This window comes from Molossus molossus, unplaced genomic scaffold (assembly GCF_014108415.1).
Source record: "Molossus molossus isolate mMolMol1 unplaced genomic scaffold, mMolMol1.p scaffold_m16_p_1, whole genome shotgun sequence".
NCBI classification, from domain to species: domain Eukaryota; kingdom Metazoa; phylum Chordata; class Mammalia; order Chiroptera; family Molossidae; genus Molossus; species Molossus molossus.
In genome coordinates, this window is record NW_023425344.1 from 213,966,226 (window position 1) to 213,973,468 (window position 7,243).

Consider the following 7,243-nt stretch of genomic DNA (forward strand, 5'->3'; position numbering starts at 1 on the left):
GGCGGGTAGGTAAACGCGGTATCGCGTCCTCCCACAACCACATCAAAGTTACAACTAAACTACAGAACAACCATCATTCAAAACCGCCTGAAATCAAGCTGAATGGAAGTCCTACAACTACGGAACTAAGGAAAAAAAAAAAAGCAGCTACATCCAGACCGGTAGGAGGGGCGGCGGTGTGTGTGTGTGGGGGGGGGGGCGGGGGCGGCGCAGCGCCTAGACGGGCTGGTCCCACACCCAAGCGTGGTGGATAAAAATCAGGAGGATCCCACGGCTGGGAAGGTCCTTCCTGAGGACGGAGGGGTCCCCGTCCCACACCAGGTGTCCCGTTCAGGGTTCCAGTGCCAGGAAGAGAATCCCCATAACTTCTGGCTGGAAAAACCAGCGGAAACTGAGGCTCAGGGAAGCTGATGCGTCTGGAGCCCCAGGCAGCTCCTTAAAGGGCCCGCGCACAGACTTATCGGACTCTCTCCCTCTAAGCTCGGAGGGGAGGCAGCTCGAGGGGCACCAGAGACACACAGGGAAGAACTGAGCTGTTTGGCACTGCAGCGAGAGCTGGAGAGGGGGCTTCCTCGGGGACAAACGTGCTGTCAGAGGCCTTTGTTCCTTTGGTGAGCCCTTCCCGGGGGCGGCAGACAGAAGCCATATCTGGGACTCCAGCAACCTGGCTCACACTGGTAGCCCCGCCCTGCTGACTCCCTGAGGCCCCGCCCCACCCAACCTTCAAGCCCACCCAAGCTGTCGCCACTTGCTTAACCATAGGATTGGCCGGTCTTGGATCCTGCTTCAGGTTTTTCCTAAATTCTTTCAAACGAGCAGCACCGGGTCTCAGAGAGCCCCATACCTCTCATTAAGTAATACACTGAAACAAACACAGGGAGGCAGCCAAAATGAGGAGAAAAAGAAACAGGTCCCAAATGAAAGAACAGAACAAAACCCCAATAAAAGAACTAAGCGAAAGGGAGATAAGCAACCTAACAGATACTGAGTTCAAAATACTGCTTATAAGGATGCTCAATGAACTTAGTGAGAACCTCAGTGAACTTAGGGAGGGCATCAAGAGCATAAAAAAGTACCAGTTAGAAATCATGGATACACAGTTAGAATTAAAGGAGGCATTAACTGAAATAAAGAATAATTTACACAGCTTCAATAATAGAGTATGTAGATCCAAGGAGCAAACCATCAATTTGGAATATAAGGAAGCAAAAAATCCCCAATCAGAAGAGCAAAAAGAAAAAAGAATCCAAAAAAATGAGGATAGAGTAAGGAGCCTCTGGGATAACTTCAAGCGTGCCAACATTCGTATCTTGGGGGTGCCCGAAGGAGAAGAGAGAGAACAAGAAATCGAAAACCTGTTTGAAACAATAATGGCAGAAAACTTTCCTAACTTGGTGAAGGAAACAGACATACAAGTCCAGGAAGCACAGAGAGTCCCAAACAAGATGAACCCCAAGAGGCCCACACCAAGACACATCATCATCAAAATGCAAAAGGTTCAAGACAAAGAGAGAATATTAAAAGCAGCAAGAGAAAGGCAGCTAGTTACCTACAGGGAGTACCCATTAGGCTGTCAGCTGATTTCTCAAAAGAAACTTTGCAGGCCAGAAGGGAGTGGCAAGAAATATTCAGAGTGATGAAAACCAAGAACCTACAACCAAAATTACTCTATCCTGCAAATCTGTCATTTAGAATCGATGGACATACATAAACTTTCCCAGACAAGAAAAAGTTAAAGGAGTTCATCACCACCAAACCGTTATTATATGAAATGATGAAGGGTCTTTTTGAAGAAAAAGATAAAATGTATGAACAAACAAAATGGCAATGAATACATATCTATCAACAATGGAATCTACAAACAAAATGAACAGGCAGAACAGAAACATTCTCATAGATACAGAGAACATTTTGTTGGTTGCCAGTTGGGAAGGGGGTTGGGGGAATGGGTGAAAAAGGTGAAGGGATTAAGAAGCACAAACTCATTGCTAGACTGACAAACCTCAAAGGGAAAGGGGTTGGGGGGGTGGGAAGAAATAAACCAAAGAACTTATATGCATAACCAATGGACACAGACAATAGTGTGGGAAAAGGTGGGAGGGGGGCGGGAGTGGGGAGGAGGGGGTCAATGGGGGAAAAATGTGGAACATCTGTAATACATTTTACATCCAACAATAAAGATTTGGAAAAAAAAAAATTGATATGATGAACTTGACAACTGCTTAGAAATTGTAGGCGAATTTGCATAAGCAGTGCAAACATTTGGGGGGAGGCGAGGGACAAGAATCTGACTTTATCTATGAATGCTTCACACTTACTGAAACTTGTTGGGGAGAAGTATGGCGGCTGTAAGTAAGTAGCAGTGAAATACCACTGAAGTCTGTGATAGAAAATCTCCATGAGGGTAGAAGAGATGAGGCCAGCGGTGTCGCTCCTGCCGCTGTGGACCTTTGAACAGGACAGCGTGTCCCAGTGGGGATGCTTTGGACTAGAAGTGGCACAACACCCAACTGAAATTGGACTCAGTAGTAAAGCTATTGATATCATCAGGGTGATCACTTCATAAGGTATATAAATGTCTCGTCCGTGTATTGTTCACCTGGAACTAACATAATATTGTATGTCAACTGTAATTGGAAAATAAATTATTTTTTTTTAAAGTTAGTCTTTAAAAATAAAAAGGATATTTATTACCTCCCATAAGAAATCCAGAGGCAAAGTGGTTCCAGGTTTGGTTCAGCAACTCAGTATGCAGGGATCAGCCCAGGTACTTGCCCGATTCCCCTCACCATCCTCACTTTGTTACCAGTGTCTCCCCTCATTACTCAGGATGGCTGCAGTGGTTCCAGGCATCACATGTAGACAAAATCACATTCAACATATATGAAAAGTTGTTTTTTCCACATGCATTTCTTCTTACTATAGGTATACTCCCCATTCATCCCCATTGGTCAGGAGTGTACACCAGCAAGAGACTGGGGAACGGGGAATGGCCATTGAGTAAGCAAAAAACATTGTCTGCACAGGTTCTTCCGGTGATGGAGTAAATACCAGAACTCGACCAGGTCCTTCAGGTGACACAGCTGTGTTTTTAACGAACTGTAACATTGTCCGTTGGGAGTCCCAGCCACATTTGGCATGGAGCACCCTGGAGTCAGGGTGAGGGTGAGGGACTGACCTCCTGGGGAGATGAAGCATTCCCAATACGATTGGGAATCATAGGAGAGAAAGTCCAGGTGGGATTCAAATGGTTCAGTGGGAACATTTATAAGAAACGCGACCGTTCATCACGCTGGTAAAATGGGCTGTGGTTATTACATTTCTATAAAGCAGAAGGATACAATTATCAAAGAGGAGATATTAAGATCAACATCTGGTAAGACACAATATTTTTTAAAATAAGATAATATAAAATTAAGAATAAATATAATAAGCAACTAAAGCAATAAAAACTAGAAGACGGAGAAAGAAAATAAACAAGGTAAAACAATTCCATCAGGCACACGAGTCAAGACTAAAAGGAAGTAAGAGAACAAAAAGATCAAATGCAGTGATATAACAAATTCAATTTAATGTACGTACTTCAAACAAGATGAAAAAAAAAAAAATGGAAGAAACAGAAACAGCTTCGGAAAGCTTTTTTTTTCTTTTTAATTTATGACTTTCGTTTATAGCTCTGTAAGTTGTGGTAGTTACGGAAGGCCAGCAAACCTCTTCTTAAATGTCTTATGTAACTTTGAAATGTAAGTCTATAGCCTCATGCTGAAGGTAGGTATCTCCAGGTATTTGTTTATTGCTTAACCTTCTGTTAAAGAGGCTGCCAAGTAACTTTGGCCCAACTCCAGCGGTTCTTCCTTGGCAGCCGCCGTGGTAGTGCGGAGCCTGCGCCCCATTCCTGCCCAGCGGACCCCCAAGTCCACCCTTCGCTCTTGCTGTTTTAATGAAGGCATCAGTTTTCAAGAGAAAATGCATAATTGACTGAATCATGTGCAAATCACACCCATGCCTGGGGAATTCTCGCTGGGTAGTCCACAAAGGGAGCTGCCCAGTTTTCAATTGCAGCATCTAAAAATAATCCAGAGTAGGCACAAGTCAGGTTCCCAGAGGACTGACTGTTCCCTCTGTGCCTTCTCGGATCCAGCAGCAGCCTGTACTCTCTTTAGGTTTAAAAACTCCGCTTTGTTTTTAACCTTCATTTATTCAAGTCTCTCTTTATCCGCCACTTGTAAGAATTGCCACCTCTCCCCAGTAAGAGCCCCTGGTGCTGCGGAGCGCGCTCTGACCCCCGGTCTGAGACCTGAGCGAGGCAATGATGAATTAGTTATTCCCGATAATGGACTTTTTCTAAACCTTTAGCCTTGAAATATTTTGAAACTTATAAACCTTCAAATAAATGTTAAGTTAAAGCAATATTTTTATTAAACGATATATATTCATTTTAAAAGCTTGGAAATACAGATAAGTAAGAAGAAAAATAAAAACCATTTAATGTTATTACCTAAAGATAAATTCATTGACATATTGTAATAGGTCCTTTGGGTTTTGGGTTTTTGTGTGTGGATGTACGCTTTTGTTCACTGTTTTAATATTCAACAGGTTTTTACTGTGCGTGGGCCATGCCCTAGGAACCAGGTATAGGGAAGATGGCATTAGAAAAACAATAAGTCCCTCCTTTCATGGAGCTTACATCTGAGTATCTTTTATAAAAACTGGAATCATTTCACACTTAAAATCTTGAAACCTGCTTTTTATTCATTTGAAATATACATTACATGTGTTTGCATGCTAAATATAGATCAATGCAATAATTTTAAATGAGTAATAGTTTAGCATTTGAATGTTCCGTAATTATTTTATCCAATTCCATAATTATAAATAGTTTCCATTGTTTTTTGCTATTACTGTATAAACAACGTTTGGAGGAATTTTGTACCTTGGCACATGTATTCAATTATAATAATAAGATGAATCTCATTCTCCAGTGTTTTGAGTCCTAGATCATAGACCTCTTTCCCAGCTAATATGTAGGTCGGTCTACTTTATTATGATCTTTATATTTTCTTGTAAGATAGTCTAGTATTTAAAAGCATTTTCCTACTGATTGTTATTATAAACAGTGAAGCAATTATATTCTTGTGCATGTACTCAGGCACAATTATATGACTAGTTGTTCCTTTATTTGATTAGATTTTAAATTGAAGTACATGCCTGGCATGAAAATAATAAGTAGAGCAGTATATTAAAGGAAAAGCATCAATTCCATCCTACCCTTTCTCCCCATCCCCAGGTTGACGCCCTGGGGGTAAACCACAACAATGCTTTCTCTCAGGAATTTCCTCCATGCATGCATGCTGTAGGCACTACATGATGTTTTTGTTTTTGTTTTTAAATCCTCCCCCAAGGATAAGTTTTTATTTTTTTATTGCAATTTTTAAATATGTTTTTATTGATATTTATTAGAGAGAGAAGAAGGGAGAGAGAGATAGAAACATTGATATAAGAGAGAAACATCAATCGGCTGCCTCCTGCACGCCCCCTACTGGGGATCGAGCCCTCAACCCAGGCATGTGCCCTGACCAGTAATCAAACTGGGACCTTTCAGTCCATGGGACGATGCTCAGTCCACCGAGCCACACTGGCCGGGGCTGTGCTGTGTGTGTTTGACCATACGTCATCCGTGCTCTCTCTCCTTTGCCACGATATCCTGATTTTTAGGAGTACCCACTCTTTCTCCACGAAATCTGCTCCTGCTGCTCTGGCTTCTTTGTCCCTCAAAATGAATTAAAAATATTCCAGCTTCAGGGCCTTTGCACTAGCCACTGTCACAGCCTGGAACGCTTATCCCCAGATTTCCACAGCTCCCTCCTTAACCCTTCAGGTCTTTGTTCAACGTCTCCCTTGTCAGTGGGGTGTCCCTCGTTGCTCCGTCTGCAGTGGCAGCCCCCGCCCCGTGCCTCCAGCGCCCTTCTTGGTTCCCTCCCAGGGTACTCTTAATCACCTGATGTTCTACACACCTGTTCGCACTGGAATCCCTCATTAGGATGTAAGCTCATAGCCTCAGTGCTAAAATAATATTAACATGATAAATAAATGTATTATTAACATAACAAATGAATGGCAGTGAAGGGACCGGTCACCATAGCTGTGTGATCTTGGACAAATTTCTTAGTGTGTGTAAGCTTTAGTTTCTTTACCTGTGAAATAGAGGAATTAAAAGTAATTACTTTATACGGTGTTATGATTCACAAAAGTTTTGTTACATGTTTTTAAACATAGCTAGCATCAACATATCTTTCCTTTCTCCTCCTCCTCCTCCTCTGCCTCCTCTCCCCCTCCTCTTCCTCTTCTTTTTCTCATTCTTGTTACTATTAGAAAGTAAAAAGCATGACCGGGTTATTTTTCTTCCCTCGAGGTCCAGCTTGTCGCTTAGCTCACGAGTATCTGCAGCAGGCTGACCCCTGCTGCCAGCAGACCATCCTCGCATCCAGGGCAGGCAGCACCCAGGTGCTCTGCTGCTTTGTGGCACCAGGGGGACCCGGCACTCCTGGGCGGTGGTTTGAACACAGGGACACTGCCGTCTCCTTCTACACTCTGTGGGACAGCTTAGGGGTGGGTCCAAGATTAGAGTCACTTATGATCACAAACACCTGAAACCTGGGATAGCGCCAGTGAGTTTTTGGGGGGCCACACTCTTGGCTCATACACTGAAAGTAGATGTTTCATTCCTAGTTCAGAGCATTCAAAGATAAATTAGCAGAGGAAGAACCCCACTTGGCTCCTTGGGATTCACGAAAAGAAGAAATGACCCATTCATGTTTCTCCTAGACTAATTCCCAGGCACCTCCCGCCAAGACTCCATCCCGCTCCAAGTTCATTTCATTACCACATTTTTCACTCATTCAGCAAAGTTTTTTTTTATTTAAGAAACAAAAGCTAGAGGGAAGTCACCATGAACTCTGCCATGAGGCATCTTTCTGCCTAAAGACAGTTATTACAACTAATCATAAAAATCAGAAAAGCTATTTATTGAGAATTTCTGTTGTGTTAGGCAGTCTGCACAGGAACTCAAATTCAAAATGATAGCAGTGTAGGAGATAAGAAAACAGAGATTCAGAGAAGTTACCTATCAAGATCCCAAACGACAGAGTGCCTGAGCCAGGACTCCAAGCCGGTGCCACGAACCTCTGAAGCCCACGCCTTTCGCAATACAGTCGGCCCTCGTTTATCGCGGTTAATCAGTTCC